A 20,794-nucleotide genomic window follows, 5' to 3' on the forward strand; every position below is an offset into this window, starting at 1 on the left:
GGGGCACAGTAAGTAAAGGCTGACTCTCCATGCCTCTTGTTCCTACGCTTTGTGATAGTTAAAAGGCCAGAGGACCTGAGGGACCTACTGGGTACATAACTTAAAAGTATGTCTGACATGTATTGGGGAGCACAGTCGTGGATTGATAAAAACCAGTAGAATAATCTTTAAAGTAATTCTACAACTCACAGGCAGCCAGTGCAGAGACCTTAAAACCAATGTAATGTGTGCTCTCCGTCTGGTGTTGGTCAGTACCCGTGCTGCAGCATTCTGTATGGTTTGCAGTTGACCAATGTTGTAATAAAAGCATGGATGAGTCTCTCTGTATCAGCCAGTGTATACAGTCATTGATTGGTACAGTTCATAAGGGACCTTACAGATGTGGACACATGCTGCCTTTTTCTCAAGAACTTCCATTGCCACTGGCTGACATTTAGTGTGTTACTACAACGTATATGATCCTGCCCAGATGATAGGTGATGATGCTACACTACAATATTGGTTGTATTATGGAAAGGTCTGGCTGGAGATAAAGATGTCACTGGGATCTTCCACAGCTTGGTTTATTTGATCTTCTGAGCCTTCTGGGCTGACTTGGTGACCTTGCCAGTACAACCCGTTTTCTTCTCCATGTTTTTGATGATGCCAACAGCAACAGTCTGCAGCATGTCCCGGACAGCAAAATGACCTGTTTGCACACTAAAATACACAATGCACGCAAGCACATGTAAGGGGCTTAATACAGATGTATTCCAGCCACTAGGGGGTACTCGGGTGAAGCCCATGGGAAATAAAGAAATATAGTTTAAGTGAATTGGGGAGAGGAAGAAAAATGAACAGAAAGTGCTGTAAACTGCTGTTACATGTGCTGACATGATTTAAAGTCTAGTAAACAGTACCTTTCACGTTGTAGTTTATATTATAAGTTCATAGAAAGGGTAACACATTTGGAGGCTCCGCTGAGATTTATTTTCATGTGAGCACCGGCCCATATTCCTGGAAGGGACGAGTGAGAGACATTGGGAGAGTAGCTAGCTAGCTAATGTTAGCGGGCTAACCTCCTAACGGATTGTAGCTATCTTGCCATTGCCTGCATTGTCGCTGTTGCCACGTGAGTAGAACAATATGAGTCGAGAGAGGGAAACGTTGGATGAAATCGAACAGAGTTTATGGACTTTAACTGAGGACAATTTTGGGGAACAAAATGGCACCGTAGAGAGAACACGGTGTTTCAGCGAGCTCACGCGGTATTCGTAAATTTATATTCTTACATTAATCTCCTAGCTTGAAAAAGTGGTAGAATTGGCTAAATAAGTTACCCTACAATGAGTCTTGGCGACTATTTCTCAAAAATCTCCGACAACATGCCCAACAGAGCTACTAAGAAGTCGACCAAAACCGCCATCCCTGTAGATGTGCAGGAGAAGCTAGCTAACGTTAGCGAATCTAACAACATTGCGGATCCAGGCACAATGGACCTGGTGATTCAAAGGATGACAGATAACATTACTAAAGTGATCGATGTTAAGATAAGAACGGTCCTGGAAGCAATAGCAGGCCATTCAGCTGAACTACAGAGGGTTGTCAAACGTGTTGATGAGGCGGAAGGAAGAATTGCTACTGTGGAAACTTCAACTACATCCATGGACACTAAGATAAAAGCACTTGAGAAGCAGGTGCGCGAAATGGCGGAGCACATTGACGACTTGGATAATCGAGGACGCAGATGCAATATCCGTGTTGTGGGACTCCCGGAAAATTCTGAAGGGACACGTTCAGTAAAATTTTTTGAGGAATGTATCCCTGGCTACCTACAAATGGACACTGAGGCTGGTCGTGTGAAGCTAGACAGAGCACATCGCTCTCAAGCACCGATACCCGGTCCCAATCAGCGCCCACGACCAGTGGTTATAAAGTTCCACAACTTTACCGACAAGCAGCGCGTCATGGATGCGGCTAGAAACATTGGTTCTGACGGTAGTCAACGTAAAGGTCCAAAGGTCTCATTCTTCAATGATTATTCCACAGCGGTTGTACGAAGGCGCAAAGCGTTTGATGAGGTGAAGGCTCGACTCAAGAGAATGAAGATCGACTACGCACTGCTGTACCCGGCCACATTGAAGATTATGGTCAACGGATCGCCTAAAAAACTCTACACATCTGAAGAGGCTGCTGCGTTTATTGACTCTCTCGGGTAAATAACCTTAAGCTGCACCTCCGCAGCATTGGATAACGTCTTATTTTATTTTTAATCTGATCATGAAACAGTGGTGTAAGTTCTCATGTGCTCCTGTTCAGTAATATTCGTATCGGTATTATTTTTCTTGCTAAAGTAACTGCCGCCGTAGCTCAGACTGAGATATGTGTGAACCTATATTGGTGCCCAGGCTTGGTTTTAGGTGGAAGAGCCTCAATCTTCTTCTATTGATTTTAATTTCCACATATATAAAGGATGAGGCTATTGAGTGGCAATGCGGACTTAAGAGTCTACATTGGAAAGTTGAAATCCCCTGCATGTTAGCTAGTGGGAAAACCCCCTTTTGGATCTTTACATGTTTAATTTTTGGGTTTAGTATAGTTCGAGTTCAGGGTTCATATCGTTTGTTTACGCTCAGTGAGATAGAGGAGAGTTCAACACATGGAAAAAGGTACCACCCCATTTTTACAGTAGGATTCAGTCTGGATATTGAATGGTCAAAGCGCAATGGCAGGTAACAGACTACGTGTATGTACATGGAACATTAGAGGGAGCCATAACCCCATTAAAAGGAAGAAGGTACTATCCTTTTTGAAAAAAGAAAATATTGATATTGCCCTGTTACAAGAAACTCATTTGAATGATAAGGAGCATCTGAAATTACAACAAGGGGGGTTTGGTCAAGTGTTTTTCTCATCATTTACATCCAGAAGTAGAGGTGTAGCAATTCTTGTGAAAAAGAACCTACCACTTAAGGTCTTGAAGTGTGTGAAAGATAAATTGGGTCGCTTTGTTATAATTAATGGTACTTTACAAGGGCAGAGCATTTCCATAATGAATATTTACTTCCCCCCTGCCCACCCCCCTGACTTCCTCACTAAGGTATTTCTAGACTTTTCAGAATTAAACTCAGACACTGCAGTGGTTGGAGGAGATTTTAATTGTTTGTTGAACCCCCTTATTGATAAGCTTCCCAGTGGTATAGCCTCACTCTCTTCTCAAGCTAAGTCACTTACAGCTATTTGTGATGATCTGGGGTATGCTGATGTTTGGAGAGCTTTTCATCCCTCCAACAGAGAGTTCACTTTTTTCTCTGCACCTCATGGATGTCAGACTAGAATAGATTACTTTTTTATGCCCAGGACGTCGCTGCAGTCTGTTTTATCCGCTAGGATAGGAAGCATAGTCATATCTGATCATGCGGAGGTGATCCTGGACATAAAACTCAACGGGGCATTCAATCAGTCAAGACATTGGAGGTTGAATACAACCATTCTTAAAGACCATACATTCACATCATATTTTATTACAGAGTTTAAAGCATTTTTCTCTATTAACTCTCAATCAACAGATAACCCCTCACTCCTTTGGTAAACCTGTAAGGCGTACGCCAGGGGTCTGATTATGTCATACGCAGCCACTAAGAGGCGGAAAAAGCATGAAAAGCAAAAAACACTAGAGGGTGAATTAGGAACTAAAGAGAAGGACTACATTAAAACTCCCACTCCTGCCCTATTAAAGGAAATATCAGTCATTAGATCAACGCTGGACTCCCTCCTAACACAGGACGCTGAAAAGAAAATGAGATTTGTCAAGCAAAAGCTATATGAACATGGCGATAAGCCAGGAAAGTACTTGGCGTACCTAGCTAAAAAGAGAGCTGACTCACAGTCAATTGCGGCTATTACTGATTCTGATGGCAATCATTTATATGAAAATAAATTGATAAATGACTCATTTAAGAAATTTTATGCAAATCTTTACGCCTCAGAACTGCCAAATGACGCACCCAAGAGAACTTATTTTCTAAGATTGAGCTCCCTACTATCTCCAAAGAACAGAAGTCTCTCCTTAATGCCCCTATTACTGAGGAAGAGATAATGTCCGCAATTAAGAATCTGCAAAATGGTAAGGCCCCAGGACCGGACGGGTTTTGTAGTGAGTTCTATAAAGAGTTCCATGGCCTGATCCTTGAGCCATTGCGTGATATGTTTAACCACTCATTTTCAAATGACCAGCTCCCCCAAACGCTGTGAGAACATATCACTTATTCTCAAAAAGGGAAATTGTCCGGAGTCTTGTTCCTCGTACAGACCAATTTCCCTTCTGAATGTGGATAGAAAATTGCTTTCTAAAATTCTAGCCACAAGATTAGAGGACTCACTGCCACTAATTGTGAAAGGAGACCAAACTGGCTTCATTAAGGGACGTAGGTCATGTAACAATGTCAGACGACTCCTTAATGTAATTGAAGTCTACCAACGAAGTGCTATGGATGGTCTTGTGCTCTCCCTAGATGCTGAGAAAGCATTTGATCGTGTGGAGTGGTCTTACCTATTCTTTGCTCTAAATAAATTTGGTCTGGGGGACAACTTTATAAAATGGGTGAAAGTTTTATATGATGATCCTCAGGCTGCTGTCCTTACTAATGGACTACGGTCAAATAGCTTCTCTGTACACAGAGGTACCAGACAGGGCTGTCCTTTGTCCCCCCTCCTATTTGCACTTGTTATGGAACCACTGGCCGAGGCCATCAGAGTAACGCCTGCTATACAGGGGCTGCTCATTGGTGATGTTCACCATAAAATAAGCTTGTATGCTGATGATGTCCTGATATTCATTTCTAATCCCGAGACTTCAATCACATCTCTTATTAATATTATTGAGTTATTCAGCGAATTCTCAGGCTACAAGATTAACCTAACTAAATCAGAGGCTATGCCACTTGGTAACCTTCACTCTGTACCTAATACTTCTCCCCCCTTCCCTTTTAAATGGTCTCCCTCAGGTTTTACGTATCTGGGTATATTTGTAACTCCTAAATTCCAACAAATGTACAAAGCCAATTTTGTTCCCTTGTTTGACACAATAAGACAGGATCTGGAGCGCTGGAACTCTCTTCCGATTTCATGGTTGGGTAGAATATCCCTCTTGAAAATGAACATTTTACCTAGGCTACTTTACCCAATCCAAATGATCCCAGTATTACTCTCCTTTATATGGAGTAAACGCAAGCCAAGACTTAAGATGGCAATATTGCAGCTGCCAAGTTCTATGGGTGGCTTGGATCTGCCCAATATCAGGTTCTATCAGTGGTGTGCCCACCTATGTTATATTTCCGACTGGATCACAAACGATGACTCCTCTATTTGGTTAGACATTGAGACTTCTCTTTCAAAATACCCTTTACAGGACCTTTTGTTTTTCACAAGTTTCAAGTCTGTAAAAGATCACTGTAACAACCCCATTACACTTAACACACTCAAAGTATGGAGGTCAGTTCAACGTTTCCTGGGAAGGTCCAAACTAACCTCTGCTCTTACCCCAATTCTTAAGAACCCAGATTTTGTCCCAGGATTACTGGATGCTGGCTTTAACGTTTGGCTTAATAAGGGCATACGCAGACTAAATGACTTATTTGCGGATAAGATTTTATTGTCATTTGAGCAGATGGTCGAGAAATATCAACTCCCAAAGCAGGACTTTTTCCGTTTCCTACAAGTAAGACATTATATTCTGAAGAGCACCACCTTAATTGGCAACCCTGATATGTCTGTCATTGAAAGAATGCTTTTTTCCCCACAAAGGAAAATGTCTGTAAGTCTGTTTTATGATGCTTTAAGGTCCTTTTCCGCTGTCGACACACAGAGGGTGAAACAAGTGTGGGAGAAAGAACTGTCTGTTACCATTGACGAAGAGATGTGGGAGGACATTTGGAAATATGCAAAAACAATATCTATATGTAATCGTACTAGAGCAATTCAATTAAGAATAATACACAGATTGCATATATCCCCAAATCGCAGACATGCATTTAGCCCCTCTTCCTCCTCTCCTCAGTGTCTCAAATGTAAAACTGATACAGGCACCCTAACACATTGTTTATGGTCATGTACCAAAATACAAAGATATTGGTCTGGTGTTCTGCAAGAAATTGAAAAGATCCTAGGGGTCGATCTAGAATTGGACCCAGTTTCTCTACTGTTAGGTCTCCCTAGTAGGCATGTAACTTCTGTGGGTAAGAGGAGGCTTTACAACATCCTCACCTTCGCAGCGAGGAAAAACATACTTTTACAGTGGATTAGTGATAAGGTCCCCTCTATTAAAGATTGGCATAAGATACTATTTGAATGGATGCCGCTGGAATATCTGACATGTACATTGCATTCTAAGACAGATCAGTTCTACAAAGTATGGGAACCTTACCTAGAACCTGAAGTATCAGCTATTATGCTGCAAGGATTCTCTTAGAATGGTGGTGATCTATGTATTTCAGAATTACACTGTACGGTCCATGTGGGGAACTCAACTTCTTGGTTTAAACTGAGCTTTTTATTTTATTTAATTTATTTTAATTATTATTATTTATTTATTTATTTTTATTTTTTTTCTGTTTATGGTTGTTTAAAATGTATGTATTGAGAGACGCAATGAGGAAGATGGGGTGAGAGAAGCGCTGAGCGGGGAGAGGAAAATGGTGTGTGTGTGTACGTGCGTGCATACATACGGATATGTGTAAGTGAGTGCTGTTTTTTTTGCCTTGTCTTTGTTGTTGTATCTCTTAATATGGGTGAAAATTGTGAAACTCCAATAAAAATACTGTTACAAAAACTGAGGACAATTTATGGCACTTGTGTGTACTTTGTAGAATAGGAGGTGTAGCTGACTCTGAAGTAAAAGGAAAGAGCCAACGCGCTTTGCGGCGCAAATTGATGGAAGATTACTGTGAGAAGGAGGATTTAATGGAATCAGAGGATGAGGGAATGTCTTGGCTGCTTCAACTGAAAGACATAATCAAAGGAATATCGGATTCTGAGGATACTGCGAAAAGTCTGCCTACAAGACTTGGAAATACACGGACCGATAGGAAATCAGAATCAGAAAGATAAGCTCAGGTTCAGCAGCCTAGAACATCAGATTGAAAATGGACGGAGAAAAGGGTACCATGAATTAGAAATCCTAGAAAAAGTAATCAGAGCTGTGAGCCCAGGGTTTAAGATGAGGAGTTATCTGGAGGGAAAAACAGACATGACACTACACACTAAGGCAAATCTTGAGGACCCATTATGCAGAGAAGAACCGTATCACAAGTTGACTAAGGCAACACAAGAGCCGGGAGAGTCTGCCTTGGACTTCCTAGTCCGAGTCTTTGACCTGAGACAGAAAGTGTTATTAGCCTCAGCTCATGTCCAATCAGGACTGAAATATGGTACAGAGTTAGTCAAGAGCCAATGCCTGCAGGCCATTCTTACTGGATTTTCAAATGATAATGTCAGGGCAGAGATGAGAGTGCATCTCCAGAATATTAACACCAGTGATGAACTTTTGCTTGAGAAAATCCAAATTGCCTAGGGCAATGAAAGCGAACGCATGCAAAAGGCCAGGATTTCACGTAAGTTCACACCCACACGAGTGAAAGCTGTACAGAGTGAGGATAATGGGGATAGCGGAGGGGAATGTGCTCAGGCAGAGCCCCAACAGACCACAGTCCGAAAACAAAAGAACTACAATCCCCTCCTGAGTAAAATTGATGCGAGCAACAAAGCAATCAAAGAACTGACCTGACAGGTAGCCTCATTAGTACAGTTAGTGCGGGGCCAGGGTGACAGTTCAGTTAGGAATCAACCAACAGAAAACCAAGTCCAACCAACAGAGAGAAAAGAAAATAACAAAAGTTGTTATGAGACTGGTCAACAGACTTTCCATCATTGCTACAAATATGGCAGTGATAGCCATTTAGCAGTAGGATCAGGGGCAACGCACATCCATCGGGAAACGCCTGGGGGTCACAACCATGGAACGGGGAGTGACCTCAGATACATCTAGTTCCATCCAGTGTTGCAGTGGCTGCAGTGCAAAGGTAGAGAGAATCTGAGTTTAAGTTGTGTTCATTGTGTCATAAAGCTGCCTATTGTTCCAGAGTGTGCCAACAGGATCATTGGAAACAGCACCAACCTACATGTAAGACTGCCCACAAGACTGCCCACAACAAAGTGGGGGGCAACTACCCCAGCTACCACAGGACATTGTAATATAGCACAGCTCATTGGTCAAAAAAATGTCAAGTGTGGTGTTATATGGAGGGTGTAAAGACCCTAGCACTATGGGACACAGGGGCTCAGGTATCCATCAGAAGTGAGGAATGGAGAAAACTTAATTTGCCACGCACACAAATTTGACCACTGGCAGAAATCATGGGCAATACAGAGAAACTGGATCTGAGGGCAGCCAATGGCACTGAAATTCCCTTTCTGGATTGGATGGACATTTGTTTTAGTTTGCTTGATCCCAAAGCTGATGTCATTGCAGGGAAACAATTGAGGGTTCCGATATTAGTCACAAATGAAAGACTGGAGAAACCAATCATTGGGTTTAATGTAATTGAAGAAATAGTTAAATCAAAAAGTAACAATGAGCCCTCAGAGCTGCTATATACAGTAACGATGCTAAGAAATGCACTTAAGCTAGGACAGGGAAAGGCAAAGACTCTACTCAATCTGCTTCAGCACTCATAGTACACAGAGGAATGCTTGCTTACAGCAGGCAGACGTGACATTGTCATTCCAGGTGGAAAAACAAAATGGATTCATCCCTGTATCCCAAGAGAGGCCCCCATTCAATGATGAAATTTTGCTATTTGAACCGGACTTGAGAATGGTCTGTGGCCTGGACCTACAAAGTCAGGTCGTGAAAACATCAAAACGGCCATCTCGTAAAGTTGACATTGCAGTAGTGAATACTACAAAACATGACATAACCTTACCAAGACAAACAGTGATAGGGACATTACAGAGAGTAGTAGCGTGTCACATGGTTCCTGTGCCCAGTGGAGAAAAGGTTACTGTAGCACAGGTTCAGGACAGATCCCCAGTGGAGCCTGGCCCTGACACCGGTCACATAGAGTGGTAGATGTTAACCTGTAGATGTTCAGCACTTGAGCCATGAACAACAAGAATTAGTCAAACAGATGCTCAGAGAGGAATCAGACATTTTCGCCAAATATGACATGTACAGATGGTGATTTGAAAATCGCAGAATGTAGATAACATTGACTGATAACATACCAGTGGCAGAGAGATACAATGGTGTGCCACGCCCCTTGTATGCTGAGGTGAAAAGCCACCTTCAGGGGCTCCTGAACAAAAACTTAATCAGGAAGTCAACTTCATCATTCGCATCACCTCTGGTCTGTGTATGCAAAAAGGATGGGAGTTTAAGACTTTGTGTTGATTATAGGGGATTATACAAGAAAACTATTCTGGACAGGCATCCCATACACCGTATACAGGAAATACTTAATGGTTTGGGAGGAAACTCATGATTTACAGTTTTAGATCAAGGAAAGGTATACCACCAAGGCTTTGTGGGAGAGGTGTCCAGAAAATACACTGCCTTCAGCACCCCTTGGGCCTTATGTGAATGGAATATAATTCCCTTTGGCTTATCAAACAGTCCCTCTGCCTTCCAATGAAGCATGGTTGAAAGTTTAGAGGGTATACGAGATAGAATCTGTACACCATATTTGGATGATGTTCTTATTTTTAGTCAGTCATTTGAACAACATGTGGAAGATATCCGTCAGGTACTCAGACAGCAAAATAAATGGGGTATTAAACTCAGGGCTGATAAGTGTGACCTATTCAAGAATGAGGTCCGTTATTTAGGAAAAATAATTTCTGCTGAGGGTTACAGAATGGATGTTAAAGAAATTGTAGCAGTGCAAGAACTGGTAAACAGCCACCAACAAACGTGAGAGAGCTGAGGAAACTACTGGGGTTTCTAGAGTACTATAGGGGTTATGTACAGAACTTCTCACAACATGCATAATGTCTCTATGACTTACTAGCAGTGAAGTCGGAGACCCCAGCCTCCGGGACGAGAAGGACCAAGATAGCGATGCAGTCGGGACAGGCTCTGCCCCACCAGAAAGTTATATGGGAGGATGCCACAGAGAATTAGAACACTTGAGTGTGTTGACTAATCCACCTGTGCTTGCTGACCCAGATTTCAAGGAGCCTTTTATCCTGCACGTTGATGCCTCTGAAGAGGGATTGGGAGGTGTGTTATACCAACGACAAAGTGGCAAACTGAGGGTCATTGGATATGTCTCCTCACCCTGACACAAGCAGAGAGAAACTATCGCCTTCACTCTGGGAAACTGGAATTCTTGGCCCTCAAATGGGCAGTGACTGAGCGGTTCCAAGATTACCTATTTTATGCTCCCTTTGTGACAGTGTACAGTGATAATAACCCCTTGACATAAGTACTAACTACAGCAAGACTGAATGCCACCAGTCATCGCTGGGTGGCGGAGCTGTCTGACTTTAATCTCAAACTGATGTATCATCCTGGAAAGATAAACACTGACACAGACTTTCTGTCACGTCCTCCTTTGCATGCTGAATATTACATGGAAGAATGCACACAAAAAACACTCACCTGAGACGGTTAAAGCAACGCTCAATACTGTTCAGACACAACAGAATGACTGTGTAACTTGGATATCCACGGTCACACTAAGGCCATCAGAGCAAGATGAGCTGTCATGGTGGGGGGGAACAGTTACAGCGACTGTCTCCACATGATCTCATGCAGGCTCAGTTAAAAGATGCAGCTGTATGGAGAATCTTGGAACTGAAAAGTCAAAGGACTAAGCCTAAACAAACACAATGTCAACAAGAGTCATACAAAGTCAAACCGTTACTGCAAGAGTGGAACAGGCTCCATGTCTCACCAGAGGGATCATTACAAAGGAAAACAGAAAAAATAGCACAAGTTATGGTACCAAGTCAGTGTAGAACACTGATTTACAAGTACTTACACACTGACATGGCCCATCTAGGAACAGAAAGAGTGTTGAACTTAGCACAAGAATGCTTTTATTGGCCGCGCATGCAACATGACATTGAACAATTTATCACTAAAGTGTGTAAGTGTATCAAACAAAATAAACCCAGTGTAATAACTAGGGTCCCAATGCAACATGTACGAGCTACAGCTCCTTTCCAGATGATTTCAATTGACTATGTGCATTTGGAGAAAAGCCGAGCGGGCTACGAGTACATTTTAGATAACTACAAAATTTACACAAGCCTACCCCACCAGAAAATGGTCAGGGAAAACTGCAGCAAAAAAGCTTTTCAACATTTTTTTCACAAAGTTTGGCTTTGTGTCAAAATTCCATCATGATCAGGGAAGAGAGTTTGAAAATCAGTTATTGAGAGCCTTGCAGAACTGTACGGAATAGCCAATTCCAGAACCTCTCCATATCATCCACAGAGGAATCCGGTGGAGAGATTTAACATTTACATTTAAGTCATTTAGCAGACGCTCTTATCCAGAGCGACTTACAAATTGGTGCATTCACCTTATGATATCCAGTGGAACAACCACTTTACAATAGTGCATCTAAATATTTTAGGGGGGGGTGGGGTTAGAAGGATTACTTTATCCTATCCTAGGTATTCCTTAAAGAGGTGGGGTTTCAGGTGTCTCCGGAAGGTGGTGATTGACTCCGCTGTCCTGGCGTCGTGAGGGAGCTTGTTCCACCATAGGGGTGCCAGAGCAGCGAACAGTTTTGACTGGGCTGAGCGGGAACTGTGCTTCCTCAGAAGTAGGGGGGCCAGCAGGCCAGAGGTGGATGAGCGCAGTGCCCTCGTTTGGGTGTAGGGACTGATCAGAGCCTGAAGGTAAGGAGGTGCCGTTCCCCTCACGGCTCCGTAGGCAAGCACCATGGTCTTGTAGCGGATGCGAGCTTCAACTGGAAGCCAGTGGAGAGAGCGGAGGAGCGGGGTGACGTGAGAGAACTTGGGAAGGTTGAACACCAGACGGGCTGCAGCGTTCTGGATGAGTTGTAGGGGTTTAATGGCACAGGCAGGGAGCCCAGCCAACAGCGAGTTGCAGTAGTCCAGACGGGAGATGACAAGTCCTTGGATTAGGACCTGCGCCGCTTCCTGTGTGAGGCAGGGTCGTACTCTGCGAATGTTGTAGAGCATGAACCTACAGGATCGGGTCACCGCCTTGATGTTAGTGGAGAACGACAGGGTGTTGTCCAGGGTCACGCCAAGGTTCTTAGCACTCTGGGAGGAGGACACAATGGAGTTGTCAACCGTGATGGCGAGATCATGGAATGGGCAGTCCTTCCCTGGGAGGAAAAGCAGCTCCGTCTTGCCGAGGTTCAGCTTGAAGTGGTGATCCGTCATCCACACTGATATGTCTGCCAGACATGCAGAGATGCGATTCGCCGCCTGGTTATCAGAAGGGGGAAAGGAGAAGATTAATTGTGTGTCGTCTGCATAGCAATGATAGGAGAGACCATGTGATGATATGACAGAGCCAAGTGACTTGGTGTATAGCGAGAATAGGAGAGGGCCTAGAACTGAGCCTTGGGGGATACCAGTGGTGAGAGCACGTGGTGCGGAGACAGATTCTCGCCACGCCGCCTGGTAGGAGCGACCTGTCAGGTAGGACGCAATCCAAGCATGGGCCGCGCCGGAGATGCCCAACTCGGAGAGGGTGGAGAGGAGGATCTGGTGGTTCACAGTATCAAAGGCAGCAGATAGGTCTAGAAGGATGAGAGCAGAGGAGAGAGAGTTAACTTTAGCAGTGCGGAGAGCCTCCGTGACACAGAGAAGAGCAGTCTCAGTTGAATGACCAGTCTTGAAACCTGACTGATTTGGATCAAGAAGGTCATTCTGAGAGAGATAGCAAGAGAGCTGGCCAAGGACGGCACGTTCAAGAGTTTTGGAGAGAAAAGAAAGAAGGGATACTGGTCTGTAGTTGTTGACATCGGAGGGATCGAGTGTAGGTTTTTTCAGAAGGGGTGCAACTCTCGCTCTCTTGAAGACGGAAGGGACGTAGCCAGCGGTCAAAGATGAGTTGATGAGCAAGGTGAGGTAAGGGAGAAGGTCTCCGGAAATGGTCTGGAGAAGAGAGGAGGGGATAGGGTCAAGCGGGCAGGTTGTTGGGCGGCCGGCCGTCACAAGACGCGAGATTTCATCTGGAGAGAGAGGGGAGAAAGAGGTCAAAGCACAGCGTGAGCAGGACCAGTGGTGTCGTTTGACTTAACAAACGAGGATCGGATGTCGTCGACCTTCTTTTCAAAATGGTTGACAAAGTCATCCGCAGAGAGGGAGGAGGGGGGAGGAGGATTCAGAAGGGAGGAGAAGGTGGCAAAGAGCTTCCTAGGGTTAGAGGCAGATGCTTGGAATTTAGAGTGGTAGAAAGTGGCTTTAGCAGCAGAAACAGAAGAGGAAAATGTAGAGAGGAGGGAGTGAAAGGATGCCAGGTCCGCAGGGAGGCGAGTTTTCCTCCATTTCCGCTCGGCTGCCCGGAGCCCTGTTCTGTGAGCTCGCAATGAGTCGTCGAGCCACGGAGCAGGAGGGGAGGACCGAGCCGGCCTGGAGGATAGGGGACATAGAGAGTCAAAGGATGCAGAAAGGGAGGAGAGGAGGGTTGAGGAGGCAGAATCAGGAGATAGGTTGGAGAAGGTTTGAGCAGAGGGAAGAGATGATAGGATGGAAGAGGAGAGAGTAGCGGGAGAGAGAGAGCGAAGGTTGCGACGGCGCAATACCATCCGAGTAGGGGCAGAGTGAGAAGTGTTGGAGGAGAGCGAGAGGGAAAAGGATACAAGGTAGTGGTCGGAGACTTGGAGGGGAGTTGCAATGAGATTAGTGGAAGAACAGCATCTAGTAAAGATGAGGTCAAGCGTATTGCCTGCCTTGTGAGTAGGGGGGGAAGGTGAGAGGGTGAGGTCAAAAGAGGAGAGGAGTGGAAAGAAGGAGGCAGAGAGGAATGAGTCAAAGGTAGACGTGGGGAGGTTAAAGTCACCCAGAACTGTGAGAGGTGAGCCATCCTCAGGAAAGGAACTTATCAAGGCGTCAAGCTCATTGATGATTTAACCGTACACTATTGTTAATGTTGCGCACACTAGATGAAGAAAAAAAGGCCAACTGGTGTGATTATCTGAACAAGGTCATTCATTCATATAATTGTACCACCAGTGATGCTACTGGGTTCTCACTGTATTTCCTGCTATTTGGAAGGGCTCCACTGCTACCTGTTGACCTTGTCTTTGGTTACAGATAAAGGAACAGGAGAAATCATACCAGGATTATGTAGGGATGTAGAGAGCAGACAGAGTAGCACACAGCTAGTATCAGATAATAGTGAGGAACGGGGTCAGACTGATAGAAACTTCACTGTGAAGGAGTGCCAGCCAGTCCTCAGAGAGAGCCCGGAGAGGACGGGGGTAAATATATCATTGGGGCGGGTCAGACTTGCTGTCCCCACACATGTGATTCGATTGGCTCCTCATCCTTAGTATTTAATATTGTTTCAGTATTCTGCTCTTGTCTTGTATGATCTCTCTGATACTAAGCTGGCCTGTTAAAACCCAGCCATGCAAAAGGCTGCTTGTCCCCAGGTACCACTCACAAACTGATGGATTCTGTTCAAATGTAACATGTTTCAAGTTAAACTGTAGTTTGTTTGTATCCTGTTTAGCAAATGTTTACTGTGAGAATTAATGGAGTTTAGACCATGAAACTGTGAGTATGCTAATTTAGAAAGGTTGACCTAATCAGATGAGAGGAAATTACTTAGGATCAGAGAGAGGGCCAGGATGAAGATGGATGGGGTGTGATTCTGACATCTAGCTAAACAAGAGAGGACCATGGACATTCCACAGGGGAAAGGAGGGAAAATCATTGGGGTCATAAAATGTATAGCTGGGGAGGTGACGCCTACAAGGGAAGAGTACAAGACGTGTTGTGAGCTTTCTAAATGTATGCCATCGGCTGATGGCATCCTTGGTAATAAACACTTAAAACTTCTCTTGAGTTTTTGGTCTCAATTCCTTATTGCATAGAGGTTGCAATAGCATTTTTCTTTTTAACAAAATAATACTCCCTCACTCCACCATTCTGGGCCCAACACACATCTGAGGCCAAGGCCCAGTGGTTTCACAGAGGACTGTGATTTCACGCTTCAAAAACACATGCAATTATTTCCTCCATTGTTTGCAGACAGAACTGCAGCAAATATTTTCAATCAAGTCCAGAGAAATCCACCAAACCGCTCCCTGGACTGCGTTAAGGTTGCTTAATGAATCCATGTTACAACCTCACAATCAGCAGAGAGAGAGTGTTTGAGATGAACCAGATGTCCAAGGGGGCTTCACCTTGGTGACTTGTCTGTTTGTGTGTAACCAAAACAGCCTCCCTTTTGGAACTAGAACAAGATGTGGAAGACATCATGCCAGCTCGCCAAACAAAAGGTGGATTCTTACAAGTACGTCAGTCCCTGAGATTTGATTATAACCAATGAATTGACCACACGTGGGCTGCTGAGGGACATGAACGAATTAGAGGGCAGCTAGCCAGACAAGTCTGGAAGAGAAATAGAATCCATTCTCTTGCTTTGGGTATATGGCTGCTGTGCTGTAGATGGCTGAGGACAGTGGATGTTAGTTAGTTGAACAGTGACGGTTAACATGTGTACGTATACTAACCCAGGGGTGGGTATTTGCAGAAGCTCTCCACGCACATGGGCTCCCAGGAGCCATCTATACAATGGCAGCATCCTCAGCCATCAGGGCCTTGGGGTTGTCTTCCAGCTTTTTCACAGAGCAGTGGTTTATGTTCTCTTTGAGCTCAGCGAACTTACAGGCGATCGTGTGGCAGTCAATGACTGGGGGAAAGCCTGCACTGATTTGTCCTGGGTGGCTCAGGATAATCACCTGAGAGAGGAAGGGACAGAGAGAACAAATGAATTCATGTAAATAGGTCAATTAAATATTTCTATCAGGCTTTAGTACTGTATGTGTCTGAGATGTCCAGAGGGATGGCCTTTGACCTTGACCTGAGCTGTGAACCAAGCGGTCACTTGGGGCGGGTCAGACTTGCTGTCCCCACACATGTTCCCTCTGCGGATGCCCTTCACAGATACAGTGCATTCGGAAAGTATTCAGAACCCTTGACTTTTTCCACATTTTGTTATTCTACAATTGATTAAATACATGTTTTCCCTCATCAATCTACACACAATACCCCGTAATGACAAAGCAATTTTTTGCAAATTTATTAAAAATAAAAAACAGAAATACTTTATTTACAAAAGTATTCAGACCCTTTGCTATGAGACTAGAAATTGAGCTCAGGTGCACCCTGTTTCCATTGATCATCCTTGAGATGTTTCTACAACTTGATTGGAGTCCACATGTGGTAAATTCAATTGATTGGACATGATCTGAAGGTACCAAAAAATGTCTGCAGCATTGAAGGTCCCCAAGAACACAGTGGCCTCCATCATTTTTAAATGGAAGAAGTATTGGAACCACCAAGACTCTTCCTAGAGCTGGCCGCCAGGCCAAACTGAGCAATCGGGGGAGAAGGGCCTTGGTCAGGGAGGTGACCAAGAACCTGATGGTCACTCTGACAGAGATCCAGAGTTCCTCTGTGGAGATGGGAGAACCTTCTAGAAGAACAACCATCTCTGTAGCACTCCACCAATCAGGTCTTGATGGTAGAGGGGCCAGACAGAAGCCACTCCTCAGTAAAAGACACATGACAGCCCGCTTGGAGTTTGCCAAAAGGCACCTAAAGGACTCTCAGACCATGAAACAAGAATCTCTGATCTGACGAAACAAAGATTGAACTCTTTGTCCTGAATGCCAAGTGTGACATCTGGTGGCAGCATCATGCTGTGGGATGTTTTTCAGCAGCAGGGACTGGGAGACTAGTCAGGATTGAGGCAAAGATGAACGGAGCAAAGTACAGAGAGATTCTTGATGAAAACCTACTCCAGAGCGCTCAGGACCTCAGACTGGGATGACGGTTCACATTCCAACAGGACAACAACCCTAAGCACACAGCCAAGACAACGCTGGAGTGGCTTCAGCACAAGTCTCTGAATGTCCTTGAGTGGGATGGACTTGAACCCGATATAATATCTCTGGAGAGACCTGAAAATAACTGTGCAGTGACGTTCCCCATCCAACCTGACAGAGCTTGAGAGGATCTGCAGAGAAGAATGGGAGAAACTCCCCAAATACAGGTGTGCCAAGCTTATATCGTCATATCCAAGAAGACTCGAGGATGAAAGCGCTGCCAAACGTGCTTCAACAAAGTACTGAGTAAAGGGTCTGAATACTTATGTAAATGTCATATCTCAGTTTTGTATTTTTAATACATTTGCTCAAATGTATAAAAACCTGTTTTTGCTTTGTCATTATGAGGTTTTGTGTGTAGATTGATGAGGGGAAAAAACGATTAAATCTATCTTTGAATAAAGCTGTAACGTAACAATATTTTGGGGAAAAAAATTGAAGGGGGGGTGCAACTCAATATTAGGAAGGTGTTGTAAACTCAGTATATATTTTTATATATTTATTTCCGGCGGCATACAAAAGAGGGGCCACGGGCAGCATGTTTCCCGCTAGTTGCCCATCCCTGCGAGACTAGCCTATTACTTTTGTTTAGTGTTAGAGTAGCAATCCTACCTCCTATCTTGTAAACGTCCTGCAGGGGCAGGCAGAGGGGTTTGTCTGCGGGCTGTGTCGGAGGCATGATGGTGTCTAAAGTTTCCAGGAGACTCCGTTGCCGTGGTGCTCCTTCCTGTCCAGCTTCCAGATTTTGAACCAAGGAATGAGGACAGAGTGACAACACAGAGAAACAACATGGATGTATGAGTGTTGAATTTGTTTGGAAGTTGGGGTATCAGTTGATTGAGGAACAGGAAAATGCATTTTACATGAACATGAGGACATCTTGTGGAGTATTGAGGAATTACACACTGTCTACCAACTATAGCTCTGAGAGGGGGACTGTTCCAGCATGTTGTCCCCATGCCAAACGGAGATTGGCACGAAGACCACAGCTTTGGAGTTGTAGCCAATCTTCTTGTTGTAGGCACTGACTTCCTTTTCTATCTCATCATAGTGCTTCTCACTGTAGAGCTGCTATGTGGAGTCCATCCTGTTGATCCCTACAATGAGCTGCTTGACCCCCAGAGTGAAGGACAGGACATGCTCCCTCGTCTGACCGTTCTTGGAGATGCCGCCTCAAACTCTCCCACGATCAGCAAGGCACAGTCCGCCTGTACAACACAGCAGGCATGGGGATTGTTTAGGCTCAGCGAGATCAATGAGTCAGGGTTTAGAAGAATGGTTAGGGTGAGGATGAGGAATGGTAACATTAAGGTGAGGGTTTTAACCTCCTCACCTGGGATGTTCCTGTGATCATGTTGTTGATGAAGTCTCTGTGCCCTGGCGCGTCAATGATAGTAATGTAATACACTGAGTGAACAACACATTAGGGACACCTTCCTAATATTGAGTTGCACCCCCTTTTGCCCTCAGAACAGCCTCAATTGGTCGGGGCATGGACTCTACAAGGTGTCGGAAACATTCTACAGGGATGCTGGCCCATGTTGACTCAAATGATTCTAACTTTGGTTGGTTGGATGTCCTTTGGGTGGTGGACCATTCTTGATACACACAAGAAACTTTTGAACGTGAAAAACCCAGCAGCGTGGCAGTTCTTGACACCTTCAAACTGGTGCGCCTGGCACCTACTACCGTACCCCGTTCAAAGGCACTTAAATATTTTGTCTTGCCCATTCACCCTGTGAATGGCACATTCCATGTCTCAATTGTCTCAAGGCTTAAAAATCCTTCTTTAACCTGTCTCCTCCCCTTCATCTACACTGATTGATGTGGATTTAACACGTGACATCAATATAAGGGATAATAGCATTCACCTGGATTCACCTGGTCAGTCTACAATACATGACCAAAAGTATTGGGACGCCTGCTTGTCGAACATCTCATTCCAAAATCATGGGCAATAATATGGAGTCGGTCCAAACTATGCTGCTACAACAGCCTCCACTCTTCTGGGAAGGCTTTCCACTAGATGTTGGAACATTGCTGCGGGGACTTGCTTCCATTCAGACACAAAAGCATTCGTGAGGTTGGGCACTGATGTTAGGAGATTAGGCCTGGCTCGCAGTTGGCGTTCCAATTCATCCCAAAGGTGTTCGATGGGGTTGAGGTCAGGGCTCTGTGCAGGCCAGTCAAGTTCTTCCACACCGATCGCGACAAAACATTTTTCTATATGGACCTCGCTTATGCATGGGAAAATTGTCATGCTGAAACAGGAAAGGGCCCTCCCCAAACTGTTGCCACAAAGTTGGAAGCACAGAATTGTCTAGAATATCATTGTATGCTGTAGCATTAAGATTTCCCTACAATGGAACTAAGGGGCCTAGCCCGAATGCTGAAAAACAGCCCCAGACCATTATTCCTCCTCCACCAAACTTTACAGTTGGCACTATACATTCAGACAGGTAGCGTTTTCCTGGCATCTGCCAAACCCAGATTAGTCTGTCAGACTGCCAGATGGGGAAGCGTGATTCATCACTGCAGAGAATGTTTCCACTACTCCAGAGTCCAATGGCGGCAAGCTTTAAACCACTCCAGCCGATGCTTGGCGTAGTGCATGGTGATCTTAGGCTTGTGTGTGGCTGCTCGGCCATGGAAACCCATTTCATGAAGCTCCTGACAAAACAGTTATTGTGCTGACGTTGCTTCCAGGTGCAGTTTGGAACTCGGTAGTAAGTGTTGCATCCGAGGACAGACTATTTTTACGAGCTATATCACTCGGCAGTCCCATTCTGTGAGCTTGTGTGGCCTAACACTTCGCAGCTGAACCGTTGTTGCTCCTAGACATTTCCACTTCACAATAACAGCACTTACAGTTGACCGGGGCAGCTCTAGCAGGGCAGAAATTTGAAGAACTGATTTGTTGGAAAGGTGGCATCCTATGACTGTGTCACGTTGAAAGTATTCAGTAAAGGCCATTCTACTGACAATGTTTGTCTAAGTAGATTGCATAGCTGTGTGCTCCATTGTATACACCTGTCAGCAACAGGTGTGGCTGAAATAGCCAAATCCACTGTTTTTGAAGGGGTGTCCACATACTTTTGTATATATAGTATATGTCATGGAAAGAGCAGGTGTTCCTAATGTTTTGTACACTCAGTGGTCTCAAACTTCCACAGCGAGATGTCAATGGTGATCCCCTGCTCCCTCTCTGCCTTCAGCTTTTCCAGCACCCACACATACTTAAAGGAGCCCTTTCCCATCTAGTGCAGAGAGATAGGGTAAAGATAAGTTAGAATGAGAAACTGTTCAGGTTAGAGAGAAATTATTTATAATTGAGTCATGGACATGTTATACCCTATAACCCCTTGTTATAATAACAGTGAATCATAGATGAATACAGTCTTCCTCTTCATTGGTTTAGCAGAGCTGTCAAGCACTGATAATGCAGAGATACTAATCCACACTGGCCTCACCTCTACAGCCTCTTTCTCAAACTTCTCAGTGGTCGTCTTGTCGATGCCCCCACACTTGTAGATGAGGTGTCCAGTGATGGTGGACGTCCCAGAGTCCACATGACCAATCACCACAATGTTGATGGGACTTTCTCCTTTCCCATCCTGGAATGTCATGGGATGGACTGCAGTAGAGGAAAGAATGGATATTGAACACATTAAACATTACAAATGTGACAGGGAGAACAACTAACACGAGGG

The 20,794-nt window shown here is 44.6% G+C and overlaps 1 pseudogene; it reads right to left on the minus strand.

Moving 5' to 3' along the window:
- Positions 1 to 563: 563 nt before the first annotated feature.
- Positions 564 to 20,757, minus strand: LOC115166366 (elongation factor 1-alpha 2-like; annotated as a pseudogene).
- Between the last annotated feature and the right edge of the window lie 37 nt (positions 20,758 to 20,794).

The sequence above is a fragment of the Salmo trutta genome, chromosome 28 (assembly GCF_901001165.1).
Source record: "Salmo trutta chromosome 28, fSalTru1.1, whole genome shotgun sequence".
NCBI classification, from domain to species: Eukaryota; Metazoa; Chordata; class Actinopteri; order Salmoniformes; family Salmonidae; genus Salmo; species Salmo trutta.